The sequence below is a fragment of the Lissotriton helveticus genome, chromosome 5_1, assembly GCF_964261635.1.
Source record: "Lissotriton helveticus chromosome 5_1, aLisHel1.1, whole genome shotgun sequence".
Lineage (NCBI taxonomy): Eukaryota > Metazoa > Chordata > Amphibia > Caudata > Salamandridae > Lissotriton > Lissotriton helveticus.
The window spans coordinates 569030389-569050636 of NC_136065.1; the positions used below are offsets into that span (position 1 = coordinate 569030389).

Here is a 20248-nt window from a genome sequence, read left to right on the forward strand (position 1 = left end):
TGGAGCAGTGAGCAAGGGACTCATGTCTGAGTATACCCTGCCACACCTATAGTGACCAAAAACGATTCAGAAAAGGGGGTGGTGATGAACAGAGTGTCTGAATTAAGCAGACCACTCTTACCCAGTCCAAAGATCAGGGCTTGATCCATCACCGTTATTTAGCTCACTGCCCCATCCCAGCTCAGAACCTGGCTATATGCAAATTAGTCTGTCCCTGGCCCAGTGCATCATGGGAACAGGGCAGACCAAACTACCAAGCCAATTCTTTACCAGAAAGGAGACAAGCTTCCGGGGACCGGTTTCTGCCATTTCAGGCGTCGTCGGCCCGGCTTGCTTGAATCCTGATGGAGCAGTGAGCAAGGGACTCATGTCTGAGTATACCCTGCCACACCTATAGTGGCCAAAAACGATTCAGAAAAGGGGGTGGTGATGAACAGAGTGTCTGAATTAAGCAGACCACTCTTACCCAGTCCAAAGATCAGGGCTTGATCCATCACCGTTATTTAGCTCACTGCCCCATCCCAGCTCAGAACCTGGCTATATGCAAATTAGTCTGTCCCTGGCCCAGTGCATCATGGGAACAGGGCAGACCAAACTACCAAGCCAATTCTTCACCAGAAAGGAGACAAGCTTCCGGGGACCGGTTTCTGCCATTTCAGGCGTCGTCGGCCCGGCTTGCTTGAATCCTGATGGAGCAGTGAGCAAGGGACTCATGTCTGAGTATACCCTGCCACACCTATAGTGGCCAAAAACGATTCAGAAAAGGGGGTGGTGATGAACAGAGTGTCTGAATTAAGCAGACCACTCTTACCCAGTCCAAAGATCAGGGCTTGATCCATCACCGTTATTTAGCTCACTGCCCCATCCCAGCTCAGAACCTGGCTATATGCAAATTAGTCTGTCCCTGGCCCAGTGCATCATGGGAACAGGGCAGACCAAACTACCAAGCCAATTCTTCACCAGAAAGGAGACAAGCTTCCGGGGACCAGTTTCTGCCATTTCAGGTGTCGTCGGCCCGGCTTGCTTGAATCCTGATGGAGCAGTGAGCAAGGGACTCATGTCTGAGTATACCCTGTCACACCTATAGTGGCCAAAAACGATTCAGAAAAGGGGGTGGTGATGAACAGAGTGTCTGAATTAAGCAGACCACTCTTACCCAGTCCAAAGATCAGGGCTTGATCCATCACCGTTATTTAGCTCACTGCCCCATCCCAGCTCAGAACCTGGCTATATGCAAATTAGTCTGTCCCTGGCCCAGTGCATCATGGGAACAGGGCAGACCAAACTACCAAGCCAATTCTTCACCAGAAAGGAGACAAGCTTCCGGGGACCGGTTTCTGCCATTTCAGGCGTCGTCGGCCCGGCTTGCTTGAATCCTGATGGAGCAGTGAGCAAGGGACTGATCTTTGGACTGGGTAAGAGTGGTCTGCTTAATTCAGGCACTCTGTTCATCACCACCCCCTTTTCTGAATCATTTTGTCCACTATAAGCGTGGAAGGGTATACTCAGATGTGAGTCCCTTGCTCATTGCACCATCAGGATTCAAGCAAGCCGGGCCGATGACGCCTGAAATGGCAGAAACCGGTCCCCGGAAGCTTGTTTCCTTCCCAGTATAAGAATTGGCTTGGTAGTTTGGTTTGCCCTGTTCTCATCATGCACTGGGACAGGAACAGACTAATTTGCATATAGCCAAGTTCTGAGCTGGGATGGTGCAGTGAGCTAAAAAACGCTGATGGATCAAGCCCTGATCTTTGGACTGGGTAAGAGTGGTCTGCTTAATTCAGGCACTCTGTTCATCACCACCCCCTTTTCTGAATCATTTTGTCCACCATAAGCGTGGAAGGGTATACTCAGATGTGAGTCCCTTGCTCATTGCACCATCAGGATTCAAGCAAGCCGGGCCGACGACGCCTGAAATGGCAGAAACCGGTCCCCGGAAGCTTGTTTCCTTCCCAGTATAAGAATTGGCTTGGTAGTTTGGTTTGCCCTGTTCCCATCATGCACTGGGACAGGAACAGACTAATTTGCATATAGCCAAGTTCTGAGCTGGGATGGTGCAGTGAGCTAAAAAAGGGTGATGGATCAAGCCCTGATCTTTGGACTGGGTAGGAGTGTTCTGCTTAATTCAGATACTCTGTCCATCACCACCCCCTTTATGAATCGTTTTGGCCACCACAAGTGTGGAAGGGTATACTCAGATGTGAGTCCCTTGCTCACTGCACCATCAGGATTCAAGCAAGCCGGGCCGAAGACGGCTGTAATGCCAGAAACCGGTCCCCGGAAGCTTGTTTCCTTTCCAGTAAAGAATTGGCTTGGTAGTTTGGTCTGCCCTGTTCCCATGATGCACTGGGCCAGAGTCAGACTAATTTGCATGTAGCCAGGTTCTGAGCTGGGATGGTGCGGTGAGCTAAAAAACGGTGATGGATCAAGCCCTGATCTTTTGACTGGGTAGGAGTGTTCTGCTTAATTCAGATACTCTGTCCATCACCACCCCCTTTATGAATCGTTTTGGCCACCACAAGTGTGGAAGGGTATACTCAGATGTGAGTCCCTTGCTCACTGCACCATCAGGATTCAAGCAAGCCGGGCCGAAGACGGCTGTAATGCCAGAAACCGGTCCCCGGAAGCTTGTTTCCTTTCCAGTAAAGAATTGGCTTGGTAGTTTGGTCTGCCCTGTTCCCATGATGCACTGGGCCAGAGTCAGACTAATTTGCATGTAGCCAGGTTCTGAGCTGGGATGGTGCGGTGAGCTAAAAAACGGTGATGGATCAAGCCCTGATCTTTTGACTGGGTAGGAGTGTTCTGCTTAATTCAGATACTCTGTCCATCACCACCCCCTTTATGAATCGTTTTGGCCACCACAAGTGTGGAAGGGTATACTCAGATGTGAGTCCCTTGCTCACTGCACCATCAGGATTCAAGCAAGCCGGGCCGAAGACGGCTGTAATGCCAGAAACCGGTCCCCGGAAGCTTGTTTCCTTTCCAGTAAAGAATTGGCTTGGTAGTTTGGTTTGCCCTGTTCCCATCATGCACTGGGACAGGAACAGACTAATTTGCATATAGCCAAGTTCTGAGCTGGGATGGTGCAGTGAGCTAAAAAAGGGTGATGGATCAAGCCCTGATCTTTGGACTGGGTAAGAGTGGTCTGCTTAATTCAGGCACTCTGTTCATCACCACCCTCTTTTCTGAATCATCTCTTTATCTTTCTCTGGCAGGTCCTTTTTCATCCCTGCTTTTTCCCTCTGTCACTGCTTTTCCATCTTTCTCGTCCTCCTATTTTCTCCCTTTTCTGTTTTTTTTTCTCTGTTGCTTTCGGTCAAAATCAGATGATGAAAAATATTTCCCAATCCCCAAAATACAATCCTGGTTCCTGCCACTGGCAACCATCAGCACAAACTGAGCACTGCAGATAACTCAGACTTGTTTTTCAAAATATGGATAAAATATTTAAATCATTCACACAAAGGAGAGAGAAAGCATCCACTTGGAAAACGAAGAAATGGCTAGTAGTACAGATTTATTTTATTTTTAGGCTTTCAGTGATGTATCTGCTCCAGAGGGTGTCAGCCTCATTTACACAGAGCAGTAGCATATGGGTATCAAGGTAATCATAGGGGCAGATTTACAAGCCCCTTGCGACAACTTTACGCCGCCGTTGCATCACTTCTGTGACGCAGCAGCGTCGTAAACAATGCACCACAATGTCACATATTTACAATGTGATGCATCTATGGAGATGCGTCACGGTGTAAAGCCCTACGCTACATTATACTTGTGTCAGGTATAATGTATGCAAGGTGGGCGTTCCATTGCAAGGAAGCCTTGTAAAAGTGATGCTGTGAAATCTACAAGATTTCACTGAGTCACTTCTACGACGCCACTGTGTTATAACCTTGCGCCTGCTTGAAGCAGGCATAAGGAGTGATGCAGCATGATGGGAATAGGCATTCCTGACCATTGCTGGAGTTGCGTCGTGCTTACGACACGACTCCAGCAATGCGCTGCCTTTCCGCCAAAAAGTGCATCCGCATCGGTCTATCCTTGCACCACGGTGCGCCGCATAGTAAATGCGACTCATCCATGGTCGTGCAAGGCTTTTTCAGTCACACAATTTAGCTGATGCATCTCTGCTAATATGCAGAGATGCGCCAGTTCTCGTAAATCTGTCCCATAGTATTTAACGAATGTAGAGATGGAATAGAACTCTAAGGGGCCGATTAGGATCGATGTTTTCCCGCATCCTCCGGGCCAGCGGAAGCCACCGCCGGCCCGGAGGATGCGGGAAAACCGCTGGGGAGGGACAAAAGACCCACCGCCAAATTAGGATGGCGGTGGGTATCAAAATCGGTCCGCAGCTTTTCCGCCGCAGTCGCCTTCCGAACGCGGCGGAAAAGCTCTAACATGGCTGGCGGTGTCTATCAGACACCGCCAGCCATATTAGGATGGCGGAAAACAGATGCCTTTCCGCGGCGGATTCTCCGCCGTGGAAAGGCATACGGTGAATTCTTTGGGGGCCCGTTGCGGGGCCCCAGGTTGAGTGGGGGGAAGGTGGGGGTGCACATGGGGGGTACCTATGGTACCCCCCTGCATTTGCGTGCACCGCTTGGTGCCTGCCGCTTTGTGCATGCAAATGCTAAGCATGCATATTTAACCTTGCGGCGGGTGCTGCTTCAAGCAGCACCCGCCGCAATGTTAAATATTGAGGATGTGACCGCCAGGCTGGCGGTCACATCCTAATTGCACTGGAGGGACCGCCGCTGCCCCTGCGGACGGTCCCTCCTCCTCTAGGGTGGCGGACGGACGCTGGTCCGTCCGCCATCCTAATGAGCCCCTAAGTTAGGAGTAAATATGGAAGCAATGATTGGATGTGGAAGTAAAACATTCATAAGTGTGGGGGAGGTGTGTGTGTGTCTTTGTGTGTTTTAAAAAAAATGGAACTTGATTGAGTTCTCAGCACCCATGGTGATAGACTCTCCAGGGAATGACAACAAAGCACCACCTGTTTGAATTTCAGTGTTTCCGAATATAGTTATCAAGAGGTTGGTGCTCCACCAGAGAGGGCAATTTGGCACTTAACTGCATGAAAAATTGCCAAATAAACTGATATGTAGAGGCGTTAAGGCTATTGATACGTTTATATTCAGCAGCACTTGAATTGTTCACCAGGGCTGGCTCCACTGCTAAGGCATTGGAGCTTTGCCCCACTGCTGTCAGCACTGCAAAAAAAGGAATAATAAAATGATAATAATGCAATGTTACTACTATTTTATTTTTCTGTGCTGCAGCAGCTTTGTGGGCGTGCAGGGCTGCTCTGTTCTCAGAGCAGGGCAGGGCAGGGGGCGAATGGTTTTCCTACCTCTTGTGAGCATGACTGTTGGCCGGCCCTCTTAGTCTAGCCAAACACTCATGTGCACTTTGCATGTTCTCCATTCAGGCTGCATTACAGCCTGGGTGGAGAACATGCCCCAGGAGCCTGGGTGGATGCTTCCTGTTCCTGCTTCCTAATAAGTGGAACGAAGGAAGATGATGCAGAGGACAGAGGAGAGGAGACGGCGGGCTGGTAAGTAAGTGGGTTTTTTAACACCCCCTCACTCCCCGCCACACTAATGCTATTCGGGAGCAACCACCACTGTTGTTCACTAGTTGAAAAATAATATTTCTATAAAGTGTAGCGAAGGGAAAACTGATTGGATAGGCTCAAGAAGAGAGTGGGTGTTGCGATGCATTACATCAGATCAGAGCATTAAATCAGAGGTGAAGGGTGAAGGGTAGATATATTAGTGGTTTAAAGACATAGTTAATGGAGTTAGTAAAAAGAGATATGGTTCTGGCTGAGACATAGGGTCCAGTGGTCGTATTTTCACAATTGTGGTGACCAAAGCATAAAGGAATGAGATTTTTAGTGCTGTTGAGAGTGCGGTTATGATTTATAGGGTGGTATGAAATTCTCGTAATTTCCTTTTGTGTAGTTTTGCAAAGTTTCAGAAAATGACATGAAATGAGGTGAAATGCAAATCTGCCATTTTTCCCAATATTTTAGAGTGAATGCACCCTGTAATGTGTCTGATAAAACAAAGTAGCAGAAAAAACAAGTGCTGCTCTCAACAACCACTTACATACTTTTTGCTCTCTTTGTTCTCGTTGTTCCAATTTTACGCTATAGGACTTTTACCCGAACAGACATAAAATTACTTGATGTATCATAATTCCACAGTTCTCAGCTAACAAGTGCAACAGGAAATGCCGGAAACTTCATGAGATCACGTTGGCGTAATGATAATTTCACCAGGATTTAGCAGTGCCAGCTGCTGAGGAACGGGGGTGGCGGGGCGGGAGGGGGATAAAAAATAAAAATTAAGGTCACTTACCTGTTCACGCCTCATGCTTCTTGTCTTCCTCACTCCTGAAGCAGGAAGCACCCAGGCTCCCCTAAACCAATCACAACACTGCTGTCACCATGACAGCAGCATCATGATTGGTCTGAGCACTTTGGCTCGGCACTCAGATGGGGATTATGAGCCTGTGCATGAACTCCACCCAGGCTGTGCATTACACCCGGTGGAGAACATGCTAAGTGCGCATGACTGTTTGGCCGGACCAAGACGGCTGGCCCAAACCATCATGCACACTTAAGTTGCATATACCTCTCCTCCAGCACTGAGACAGAACCCAGCTCTGCCCCGCCCAACCTGGCTAGGTAGAGAAAAATGAAATAATAATAACATCCTGTTATAATCATTTCATTTTTCCCTTGTTGCACTGCTCAGAAGAAGTAGGGCGACGCTCCTCCGTCTTAGCGGAGGAGCCACAGCTGGGACTTAGTTATGAAGATGCATGAGGATATGTGTCAGAGCAGAGGACAAGTTTAAGGATGCAATAGAAAATAAAATCAAAGCACAAGTGGCGGATGCATCAAGCATTACGAATAGTTTGTGTTAGACCAAGGAAGAGGGAATCCATTCATTTAGGATTCTGGGATGTGTAAGGACAGTGAGGTGCTTATTGGGTGTTTGCTGGCAACGTGGTTGAAAGCTGGTGATAAGTGAAAGAAATTGTTGTTATTGTAGCCATTGGCAGCATTGGCAAGGTGCTTCAAGGTGACTTTCAGGGGAGCTCTATGTTGCAAAGATTCCTTAAAATCCGATCCAATATAGTGGTAATAAAGCAGCAGAAGAAGGGCAATTCTGTCAGCAAGACTGTCTCAAAGAGGAGAGGCAGTGCACATTCACAGTGGATGAAGTTAAAAATGGAATGACATTTTTAATAACAGGGGAGTTAGTATTGCCACTGCATACAATTTGGGGATGATGCGGTGAAATATACTGATGAGACTATTTTTGTGAATTCCAGATGAAAACAGTCTATGTATTTATCTATTTATCAGGTTGCCCTTGTTGGCACTGGAATAACGTTTTTAAATAAGCGAGGTCAGTGATATCTGAAATGATCTGGAAAGGAGGGTGACATTTCACATGTCACTTCTAGCAAGTTAGGTATGCAGTGAGGGTGGCTCTTAAAGCCAGTCTCACTGGATGGACTAATAAATAATTCTCAGCGGATATTCATTAGACTGACATACGTAGGTACAGATAATACCAACTGGACATAATCTAATGTTCAATGATACTGAAGGAGGCACCTAACTCTGGAATGGAATCCTGAATAGGCCTAAGAGTGTAAGTGCAGTCCCAGACTGTATTTACCTTCCTTGGAGCATTCGACATCCGCCTTCTCTGAATAGCAAGGGAGGAACGTGCTCCCGCAGAGATACTGAGAGGTCTTCTTCTGCGCTTTCAGTTTCTGCACAAGGACACCATCAACTGCATAGACAGGCCTTGCTTTAATGGAAACAAAAAAATGCCTTTGTTCTTCCATGGCCCACTGATAGGGTAAGTGAACATTCAGTATCAAAGGAGGGGCCTTGAAACATCATTAGTGGTACAAAAACGTAGTGCCTGAGTAAACAAGTGCTGCATTTTTCACCCTAAGTGGAATGGGTATGCCCAGACGTGGGTCCCTTGCTCACTGTGCCACTAGATTCAATCTAGTCCGGCTGATGAGGGGTGATGCCCCGAAACCGCTCCCAGGATGCTTGTTTGTGTTTAGGAAGGAGCTGGCTTGGCAGTTTGGGCTGGATTATTCCCATGGGGAGCAGGGTCAAGACTGATTTGCATTTGGCTGGGTCCAAACTGGAGTGGCGTAGTGAGCAAAAGAACAATGGATTTTACCTAGATCTCTTGACTGAAGGAGAATGTTTGAATCAGAATTCCATCCATCATTTGTTGCAGTTACACTTTTTTCCCTAAGTGGGATCGGTATCCCAAGACGTGGGTCTCTTGTTCACTGTACCACTGGATTCAAGTTAGCCTGGCTGATGAGGGGTCATACCCTGAAACAGGTCCCAGGAGGCTTGCTTCCAGTACAGCAAATACCTGGCTTGGCAGTTTGGGCTGGACTGTTCCCTTGAGGAGCAGGGTCAAGACTGATTTACATTTGGCTGGGTCCAAACTGGGGTGGGGTAGTGAGCAAAAGAACAATGGATTTAACCCAGATCTCTTGACTGGAGGTGAATGTTTGATTTATTCAGCATTCTGTCCATCATTTGTTGCCACAGCATGAGGAAAATCAACAGGAAAGTCACATCACCTTTTTGTAAGTCCCAGGCCTGCTGAACTTTCTTTGCATTTGGAATGAATGACTATTGCAGAGGGCTACTGCTAAACTTCAGTTCAGACCATTACATCCAAAAGGGCCTCATTCAGCATTTCATGCTTCCTAGGTAAATAAAAGCAATATCACCGAATGGCTTACTAGTAACACTATCCATTTAAGATCTTAAACAGAGCACACCTGAAAGTGAAGCTCAAAGTGCTTTAACTGTTATAAAAATAGCTTACCGCTGAAAACTATAGAAGATGTAAAATTACCTTGGCTGGGCATTTCAAGTGTTTGAGGGAGAAGAGGCAGGACAGAAGGGCAATCAGGCCCATAAAGAAAAACTTGCATTCTCTGTGGCCACTGTCAAATACCATATAGCACCTGAATAGATCATTTAAAACCAAATGGTGGCACAATAAATGTGAGCTGTGCATATAAAGCTAATACACTGTATGCACGGGATTGTTATGCTAACTCCTGGCAATGTTCCAAGTCTAGAGTAATCATGGTTTAGTGGCTAAGGGTAGAGATGGAGACCAAATAAGCGGTACCAAGATGCAACAGTCAAACATTCGAATGTTAGTGGCTTCTCAATATTTGTTTATCTATGTAATTCAGGCATGCAAAAAGTTAGTATTCTTTCATTGAGATATGTCTCAAACCAAATATAGAATTATTTTTTGCTTGCAGCTCCAAGGTTTTGAAGACAGGTGAAGGGAACCTTGCAAGTGTCCAACAACTCTTTGCTGCTCTAAGTAAGGTTTACGAAGTCCTACAATGTTATATACTTTTATAACATAATGAGTTAAATGTTGCACCACCTAAAGCCCAACCATGTGATTACCAAAGCGGCGTTCCCAAAACATTCTGCAATCTGTAGCTTCTCAGGGTGTTCTCTGCCAAGGACATGGAAACTACTCCTGTAAATAGCCTTCGCGGGAAACCCTGTGACTTCTATCTTAAGAAGTGAAACTGGAGTAATGTAAGGTGACAGCATACTCTAATATTAGCACCTTGAGTCCAAGGAAATCCTTAGAATCATAGACCGACTTCCAGTGCTTGCTCTGCCTCCCTAAATATCTGAGGTTGAACTTGTGGAAAAGAAATGACCCACTACTAAAATTTGTGTCATGCCCTCTCTTCACTTTAGAAGTTTAGTACTGCTCTTTGACACAAAGGTCACATATTATATAGCGGTATTTGATGAGATTTTTAAAGTCCCAAAAATGTAAATTCTGCCATTAATTACTTTTTAAAGTTGCGGGTAATTAAGTTAAAATAAAAGTATTATATAACGGATAAAGTACCACCTGCTATACATTATAAGGATATTGCATGTCACAGAGGAGTTCAATAGCCATATAGAGGAACGAGTGTGAAGGCTGTGTTCCCTTATAAGGTAATGGCACTCTGAGGAAAAATGGAGCTGTAATATTCACCTACACGCAGGGTCACCTCACTGACACGGCCATTCGCTGTTCCAAGACTCAGAGACTCTCTGACTTCTTACAGATCTCACCGAATGTACTGACTGACTGACTGACTGAAGGTATTTATAGAGCGCACTACTACCGAGGCGTCCTGGCGCTGAGTGAAAGTGCAGAGACGATGACCAACATGTTCAGGGTTGGGAAAAGAGCCATGTTTTAATTTTCTTTCTAAACACAGATCTACTAGGTTGGAGTCTCAAATGTGTGGGCATTGAGTTCCATAGTTTGGATGCTAGGAATGAAAAGCATTTCCCCCCACACCTTGCTTTCTTTATCCTTGGAAGTTGTACCAGACCCAGGGAAGACGATCTTAAAGATCGTGAAGGTGCATATCTAGTAAACAAGGATTGCACATCCTTCGCTCCACCACCAAACAAAGCTAGATGCACAAGACAGAGTGTTTTAAAATCAATACGTTGTCTCACTGGAATGCAGTGAAGCTGTTTTATACTGGTGGATGTAAGATGATGTTTAGGTAGTTTAAGCAGGACTCTTGCTGCCGCGTTTTGAATTGACTGGAGTTTAGAGAGTTGAGCTGAACCTGCTCCCAGATAAAGGCCACTGCAGTAGTCAATTCTAGCTAGGACCATGGCTTCTACCACTGTTTTTCTCATAGAGAGAGTGATAAATGGAAGAATCTTCCCCAGGCCCTTTAACATGAAGAAGCAGCCTATTGAGACTTGGTTAATCTGAGGAGCCCAAGTAAGGTCCTTATCAAATATAAGACCAAGGTTTCTAGCCTTATTGACCTGAGTCAGACAGATGCCAGCCGCAGTGGGCCACCATATTTGGTTCCACACCGACATTTTCTGTCCAAACGCTACCCTCTCGGTTTTACTAGATAAAGCAATTCACCAATATTCTGGCATCATTTTTTTTTTACAAAAGTCTATCTTTATTTAGCACAAGATATCTGAATACCTGCTCTGAACAGATGATAAAAAGGAGGAGGGGTAACTTTACCAGGCCAGGTGGGGGTTGGTAGTAAGTAACTTTAGGCTTCCCTAGAGAAGGAGAGACTGTGGGCTGGTAGGGCAAGCACCGTTTTCATTCCATTAGAACGGGTTGGTACAAAAGGGGGTGGTGATGGACGGAGCATCTGAACCAATCAAACACTCACACCCAGTCAAAAGATCTGGGTTTGATCCATCACTGTTCTTTAGCCCACTCTGCCACCCCAGTTCAGACATGGCTATATGCAAATCTGTCTGACCCTGTGCCTCATGGGAACAGTCCAGCCCGAACTGCCAAGCCATGCCTTCCCTGGACTGGAAACAAGCTTCCGAGGACCGGTTTCTGGCATTACAGCCGTCTTCAGCCCAGCTTGCTTGAATCCAGTGGCAAAGTGAGCATCCATCACCACCCCCTTTTGTACCCCCCCCCACCACCACCCCCTTTTGTACCATTAGAAAGGCTTCGGCAGAAGTCAAGGGCTGGGGCCGAACTGTGCCATAGCCTGATCAACACATGAATTATCTAGCCAAATTTTCCAGCTTGTTAATATTGGCCTGTGTTCTCGCACCAGGAAAATCTGGTTTGGGGAACACCAGGGTGCATATTTACAAGGGTATTGCAACACCGGAGTGTCACCTTTTACGACACTCCAGTGGTGCAATGACCTGCTCCATATTTACAGTGTGGCTTTCAGCCACTTTGCTTTGCTTAATGCCGCCTTGCAAATATTGTACCTTTCACGCAGTTATCTGCATGAAAGGGGCATTCAGTGGGTGTTGTTGTGGGCATTCCACTGTAACACTCATTGCTTTTTGACGCTGCCTCAGATTTACAAGGATGTGTTTATCTGAGGCAGTACCAAAAAACGAATGCCATTGAAAAGCAGGCATTAGCGTGGTGCAACGAGGAAAAATAGTTTTACTTCTCCTTGTTTTTTTGCTCTTTCTTTGCGTTCTGCAGTACACATAAATGTAGCAAATCGCTTTAATGATTGTTTATGTGCAGGAAGGTGTCCCTTCTTGCACATAAACAATTATCCCTGCAACGCAGGCACCCTTGAGCCAGGGAAAGGGAAAACACAGGGATGCAACGTATTCTTGGGAAAACTATGCATCCCTGTGTCTTTGAAATGACACAGCGCGATGCTGCAAAATTGCTTGTAGCATCATGCAGCGTCATTTCTTGTGATCTGGCTGTGTGGCATCCCTCCAGGAGTACCACTCGCCGCTACTTATAAATGCGTCTTGTGTGTATTATTCTGAGGAAGGTTTCATAAAGCAATGCACATGTACTACATGTCCTATGTTTTACTACACATTATTTATTTTATTTACATTTTTAAATACAGTTTCATTATTAAGGTGGCTGCTTATTAATATTTTTACCCTGGAGTCACTTCAGTGGAAAGCACTGAAATGTATATAATTCGCCAGGGCTGTTCGTATATTTTATACGAAATATAAGGCATTCATATTTTTCTGGGCAGACAAACCTCAAATGTACTGGGTTGTTTAGATGCATAAGTGCTGTACAATGAAAAAAATTGTGATAAACAAGAGCAAAAAAAATTCAACAGGAGCTACATATTATGATTAAGCTGGTAAATATAATAGAACTATTTTAGTTGTCTGTGTAGCCGTTTTCAAGTGGAGTATCCTAGGAGATGGTACAAGTTATCAAATCAATTCATATGACATTGCATGTCGACTCATTTTAGAAAGTGAGAGGGATTCTCCAGTTAGTTTTACTCTTCTTTTTTCTTCAGAAGACGCTCTATAACCCTAACTTCCCTTTGCATTTTATCATGATCATTGTGAAGAAAACCTTCCAGTTACATTGAATCACAACACCCTCTAAAAATATAGGGGCTTATTTTCAAGCCCCTTGCGTCACTTTTGCGTCAATTTTAACATTGGAAAAATGACACAAAAGTGGTGCAAGGGGCTTGTAAATAAGCCCCGTAATCTTTCCAACTTTGATACAATCTGTGACTGTATTGTGTGCAAAAGCCCCAACGCCAGACCAGACATTTCCCAATAAAAAAAACATAAACCTAACTAAATTATTGTTAAACTGGCCGACAAGAGAATTGACCTTTGTAGGATTAAAGCCCACCACAAAGAGTCAAATATTGAAAAATTGCAATAGATTAGACTTTTTAAAGTGAAAAGCACTTGTACACCTAGTTGTTGGTTTTGTGGGACACTTTCCCTCAACCTGTCATGAATTTATGCCAAAATATCTAAGAAAAGTATTCTGTAGCAAAAAAATCATGACCTAAATATCAGCTGGAAAATTATCATGAAAGTAAATATATAAAGGTAAGTATAGATTTATTATTCTTAGCTTCAAATCCATTTACCTTGAACATCTTTTAATTGTCACAGTACAAATAGATTGCGTTAAGTACAGTAAACCTATATTTACCTATCTATACTTAGCTTAACAATATTTTTGTATTCGATATGCAGGTCATGATATGTTTTTATGCTGATATCCTGCCAATGATATTCTTGAAGAAAAACTGTCCAGTAGAGAATGCCCCCTGGAAAAGGAAATGCCGGTTCAGAAGGAACTTTTCTGTACAATACTTTGGCTTCGTTGAATGAAAAACTATGGCCTGATTCACAGATATAAAATGAAAACGTCCAGATGTCTGTGCATCATAAATTTACTTTCACAGTTTAATCATTTCCACACTTTTATAAGATTAACAAAAGTTTGCCTTGAGCACACAAGGAGATCTAGATAGCTTTTGATTTCTATTCTATTACTCCAAAAGGAGGGCAGGAAATCCGCAGGAGAACACCAGGCAGAAATTTGCATTAGAATACATATTTTAGTTTTATGGTTTTCTACAAGATACATAAACAAAAATAAAACGAATTTCCTTACCCGCGCTGCATCGCCAAATGTGATGCAGCGCGCGCAACAAAATTCTCTTTTTTTTTCCGGAACTTACCTGACATCGTCCAGATATCCTGCATTTTACAACCCCCCACCATGCCCCTCCTTTGCCTGACGTCACCGCCCGGTGTAACGCCCTGCACGAGCCGTGGCTTCACCTAGGAAGTACACCCTTCACTGCTAGGCATGCCAGGTCTGATGTCTGGTGCGAGAATCCGCCAACTTGGCGCACCACAAACAAATTGAGTTCAATATGAAAGATCCGCTGAATATTGCATGCGATGTCCAATTTTATGTTGGACAAGTTGTTTTTTTAATTGTATGTCCTGCCTGGTTTGTCAGTAGACGGAGGACTATTTTTTGAGGCTCTGGACCCAACACCCCAAAATGGTGCCCAGCACCATCAGCTAGGCCACAGACCCCAATTGGCCACGACCTCCTTAAGTACACTGCCCATAGGCCACAGTCTTATTTCTGAGACCACTGAGTATAGAAGGGGACACAACATTAGTTTTTATAGTCCACAGTCATGCATGGAGGTTTTGTACTTATTTAATTAAAATTGGTGCCCATACTTTTTGGCCTTGGTGGTTGGGTAAAAGATTAAGTAATCCCTGAACCTGTGTTGGATTCCCTTCCATAGTCTGTGGTCTCCGTACTAAGACCAGCAACCAAGAGCTGCAGACTTGAGGGGTCCTCGTCTAAAGGAGTCAGTAGACTCCTTGTGGGGTTCTCAGACCCTGTGACATGGACATTCTTTTTTTATATATTGGGACCCTATTGGGCCTGGGGGTCAAGGTGTGCTCAACCCGTCCCCTTATGTGACCTTTCCAAAAATGGTTTGGGGACAGTTGGACCATGTTTCACATCTTGTAATGGTAATCACACAAAACATGTTTCTCATGTGGCCAGCCAATCAGATTAGTTGCCTACATTAACTTGTTTCTCTGACTGTGGGCCTGAACTGCATCAACGGGTGTCAAAGAATATCTTTCTTTGATCATTCTCATGTGCAATATGGGAGTATTGATACACTTTTACAGACTGCTAAACCTATTTCTGAATGCCCAGGCTTCAACTGTGTAATTAGTGTAAGATAGCTTCAAAAGATGCCCCTTTTTATTAGTGTGGGTGTGGTGGAAGGAAAACTGTTCGTCAAGAATCATTTACTGTGAAAAGGAAAAAGGAGCAAAACTATATTTTATATCAGTTCTACACACAGGATTAAGCAATTCGATAATAACGTTGTGTTATTATTATTGTTCCTTTTGACAGAATTTTTTTTCATACACTGTCTTTCTTTTCACATTATCTTTTGACAGAACAGGATAATATATATAGTTTTGGACAAAGAGCAGTATTACATTACTTCAATGTTTATTTAAGGTACATGAAGGCAAAAGCAAAACATTTGTTTTATGGATGAGCATCATTTTGTTTAAAACATGGATCTATGTGCCATGCTTATACCAATATGCGCTTCAACATGATGCACAACAATTGACATACTATTTTGTTGAGGCAATAAATGCAAAGCCTAATGTCAGTTGTTAATCCAGGCCACTTCTGAAGACCAATAAATCATTTTCTATGTATTGGCTCTAAAGCACCACTACGCCAAAATAAAAAAAAATTAAAAAAATATATATATATACATATCTTACTTTTCAAATCAAATCAAATAATTAATTGTGTGATTAGTTAAAACCACAATTCACTTCACTTTTATAATCCTGTATTTTTACAAAACATCAAATCATTATCTAATTATTCATAAACAGTGGCTAAAAATGTGTATGCAATTCATCCTTTCAATAGTACAAGCTAGTTTGTAAACAAGTTAACGGGCCTTTACAACTGAATATCAATTGAATCGACAATGTTATCAGTTATTAGTTTAAGGTCTGGCGTCTGGTAAAAATTAGCCCATTGATTCCAGCTTCTCAGTTGCTCAACGCAGGCATTTTACAAGCCAACATCTTAACTGGGTATTTTTACTATTAAGGTGTCAATTACGATGTCGGTCAGAAAGGCTCCGAATCTCATTTGGGTCTGCTGAATCCCATTCGCAACCCGTCTTTCCGACCGATTTGGAAAGTTTTCCGAACGATCGATTTCAATGTTCGGAAAGCATTCAGACTTTTGGGCTCAGTTCCGAAGGGCATTCGGAGGAACCGAGTCATTTGGAGCTGACTCTTACAGGTCAACGGTCCACTTTTCCAACCGAGCGATTACAATGTCTGATTCGGAGAGCCTTTCCAAATCGGTTGTTCCGACATGGGTCGGCTGTCAGAATCTGACTTTGGGGGCCCATAGCAGGCCGCCCTTCACCCGGAGCCTTCCAATTGGAGCCTATGGGGTACCCAAGGGACCCCTCTTTGCAACTATGCACAGTGTGGCAAGCACCATGTGGTGCCAACCACTGGGTGCACGATTTTCCCCACCCACCCCTTTCTTCAATGGGAGCCTGTGTATTCAGTTGGAACATAGGCTCACATTGAAGGCAATGGGAGTCTGACCGAATCATATTCAGAACAATCGTAATCAGTCAGTTAGACTCCCCAAATCCGATTTGGTCGGAAACCATTCCGAGATTGATTTGGTTGGAATGCTTTCCGACGGACATCGTAATTGACCCCTAAGTCTCTGGATTAAGGATTGTCTGCATGTATGTACCATCAGTGCTATAGAAAAGGGTCGCAGTAGCGATTTTCGAGCGACAAACATCTTTAGGCAGATCGATCAAAGGTGCAGTATGGATTCATTTTGTAGCCACAGAGTACTCTGATTTTGTTTGACCAATTATGCTCCCATTTAAGGATTATGTCTATGGTCGGGAAAATGCCCATTCTGTAAATCTGGACTTTCAATTTCAGAAATTCGGAAAAGTGAACACCCAAAAATGCTTGCTACCTGTTCTGATTGTATGTATTTATCACCATCCACACGTATTTATTTATTTATTTATTTTTGCGACTTCATCTTTATTTTGTAGATTCAAGCTAAATTTGACTAAATTGTTCACTGTTCATTTGAATTCGGATGGTGTTGCTGTAGATGCACATAGGTTATGTAACTGAAGGCTTTTCAAGGCTATGTTCAGAAGGTTGTGCCATTCATTGTTTGACTCTGGTCTGGTTATTTCTTACCATACTACATTGCCAAATGAGTTCTTTAGTTTCTTACTAAGCTTGATGAGTGCCCTTTGCCACACTAATTGATGTTTAATCAACCTACATTTGTAAATCTTACTTTAGTTTCGGCGCTCAAATAATATAAATTCTACAAAATAAAAATGTCCTACTGAAATATAGAAAATGTCTCAGTTTAGTTTAGGTACTTACAGTTGTTCCACATGATGCCACAACACGGTGTCTCTGTCCTGTGAGTACCTATCACAGTAGCAGGGTAGCTCAAGGACATTGTTTTTTGTCAATCAGTCATTCAATCAGGAGTTATAAAGCGCAGCTAATCTCCCAATAGGATATCCAGGCGTTTTTTTATCCATTTACTCTGATGGTCTCAACACCTCTTCTACATGTGAATACTTGCCCTCCAATTTTAAGAGTACGGAATACATATAATCTTATAAGGGAATGGAATAGGACACATAACATCCAGGAGAGAGGGAGATTTGCATATCTACGAGGGATCTCATGCTACTCATGTAATATAGCCTTATAGCCCGCCGTAGTGGGCTATACTGGCTATTAAAGGCCCGCTGAATCGTTAAAGGCCCGAGCCGAAGGCGAGGGACTTTAACGAAACAGCGGGACTTTAATAGCCGTATAGCTCTGTTACGAAGGGCTATAAGGCTATTAGAACATTCTGCCACTAGAGGGCAGAATGTTCTAACAAATTAAACAAAGGGTGCTCGAAGCTCGAGGGGATATAAATCCCCTCGAACTTCGAGAAGCCTTTGTAGAACATTGGAATGTTGCTCTGCGGGCCTTTACCGGCCCGTAGAAGCAGGGAGCACTCCATTGTCTGCAATGGAGCTCCCAACATTCCAATGTTCTAATAAGTATTAATAGCATATCAGATTTCATGGGTGACTCAGAGCACAGGTGCATTCGTACACATGCAGCATAACACTAACCTGACAAAGAGGGCACATCTATTCCACTCTCCCACTTAATATGAAGTTCCAACTGTTGTTTATAGATTTGGCACGCTGGGGCCTTTTCCCAAAATAGTGTCAAGGGGACATACATAAAATACTTTCCAAAGAAATTCACATGAGATAAGTACTGTTAGCAATTAATGATATAATATTAGATTGTCCTTTCAGTACATTGAATAAGACAATCGTGTGACATGCATGTTATTTAGTACGAATTTTGCCCTACAGAGTTTGCTTCTCTCCTTTACTGATTATCCTTTAGACATCCAGTTAAAACAAAGCACCTGCGAGACAGGCCTGTGCCATGGTGGTAAGAGATGAGGGGCCTCCAAGAAGTGGAGTGTGTGGTTCACTGTAATTTGCACTATTCAATTACACTTACTGAAGAAATATTTATGCTCTGGCAACAAGTAAATTCCCACTGCGCCCATTGGACAGCTGTCATTAGTATTGCATGTGCACCTCGATTAAATGTACATTGTGTCTTAACAGTCTTGAACAGTTCTTTATCCTACACACCATCACAGATTAGAGGACTCGTGTGTCACTTTGCGTTACTTCACCCCCAGGATTTTGCTGTGTGTTGGAAGTTTTAGATTTTTTAAATGAGAGTGGGCACAACATCTAACTTCATTTGCCCTTGTGCAGCTCTCAATCGTGTCAGCAACAGGCAGGAGTAGTGTTTCTTGCTAACGATCTATGCAGCTTGGCCTGCGCGCAATTGCCTGGCATAGCTCCAGGAAGCATGTGTCATAGCAGGGGGCCTCCCCTTAAAACAACTAAGAAGGGAACATCCATGATAAAACCTCGATTGCCCCCTACTAAAGCCACTTTCTTATGCCTTAGGGGATAACTTTATGCAAGTAGTACTATAGAGTTAATTCTGTATTAACTTCAACTTCATGTTAACCTAAAGGGTTCCATATGTACCTTCTCATGCAAAGGACATGGGAATAATAGTAAAAAAGCAATCTTCCAAGTTCTCCATGAAACGACCATGCTCATTGCGGTTAGACACTAAAAACACAGACACATGTTTAATTGGTACAGAAAGCACTCGTATATCCTTGACCTCTTTCATTCTCGTGTAGTAGGGATTTGATGTATAATAAAAATAAGAAACCAACATGGTTTGCTTTCCTCCTTTAGGACGGATTTGTGGGATCATCTTAAAAGGCTTCAGACTTAGCTTTTAAGCTGGGGTGGGTGTTCATCACATTGATTGATGCCAATTCAATAATGAATCCTCTAAATTTTACCCAACAAGACTTGTATTTATTATGGTGAAATAAATTTATATTACACTGAGAAACAAGATGGTTACAAAAATGTATGTAGACAGGATTCTAAATGTACAATATTTCTGCAAAGTTGTCTACAGTCAGGTCATTGCTAGGGCCGTGTTTTGCAGTTATATAGTCAGTTTGTAGGTTGTAATCAGTGGACAAGTAAGTTAAGGTAGCCTGATACTGGACAAAAATAAACATTGAACTATAAATATTGCCCTTTTGAATAGCTCTGAAGCATAATTTTATGTAACCTATTTTTTATTGTGGAGTTTGTCTAAAATATCATGTGTTAATGCTACATAGTTCATTACTTCAGATTGTTATTAGTTTATTTACAGCAGTTAGTGTTGTTTTAATCCTAAAAATATTTATCAGTGAGGAACGTCTATAATTTTTTTTTTTCAGAACAAAAGGAACGTCTATCATTTTGTCATGTAAAAAGCATTGTTTTAGTAAAACAAGTATTACCCATGGATTAATCTAACACTTTTGAGAAAACCAAGTAAGGCACAGAAAAACACAGGACAGACACTTCTTATCACAGACTTCAAAAATATGCTCTACCTTTAACATCCATCTAACAGGTTTCCAAACACCATAGTTAAAAGGTAACCCTAAATATTAATACTGTATAATTACCCAGAGCCATTTAATTCCTCACTGATCATCATGGTTCTTAAGGGCAAATATTATCATCAAATACTCCAGAAATACTCCTCCAGCGACTCCATTCAGACTTCTATGTCAACTGAGTCAGAGTTACAGTCCCCTGTTATATTAGCTGGACCTCTGGAATAACGTCATTGGTGGTCGCAGGAGGCAGATAA

At 43.3% G+C, this 20248-nt stretch overlaps 1 protein-coding gene across 2 annotated transcripts in view; it reads left to right on the forward strand.

Moving 5' to 3' along the window:
- Positions 1-20248, forward strand: part of PRKG1 (protein kinase cGMP-dependent 1) — a 2371600-nt gene that overhangs the window by 2244046 nt on the left and 107306 nt on the right. The window lies entirely within an intron of this gene.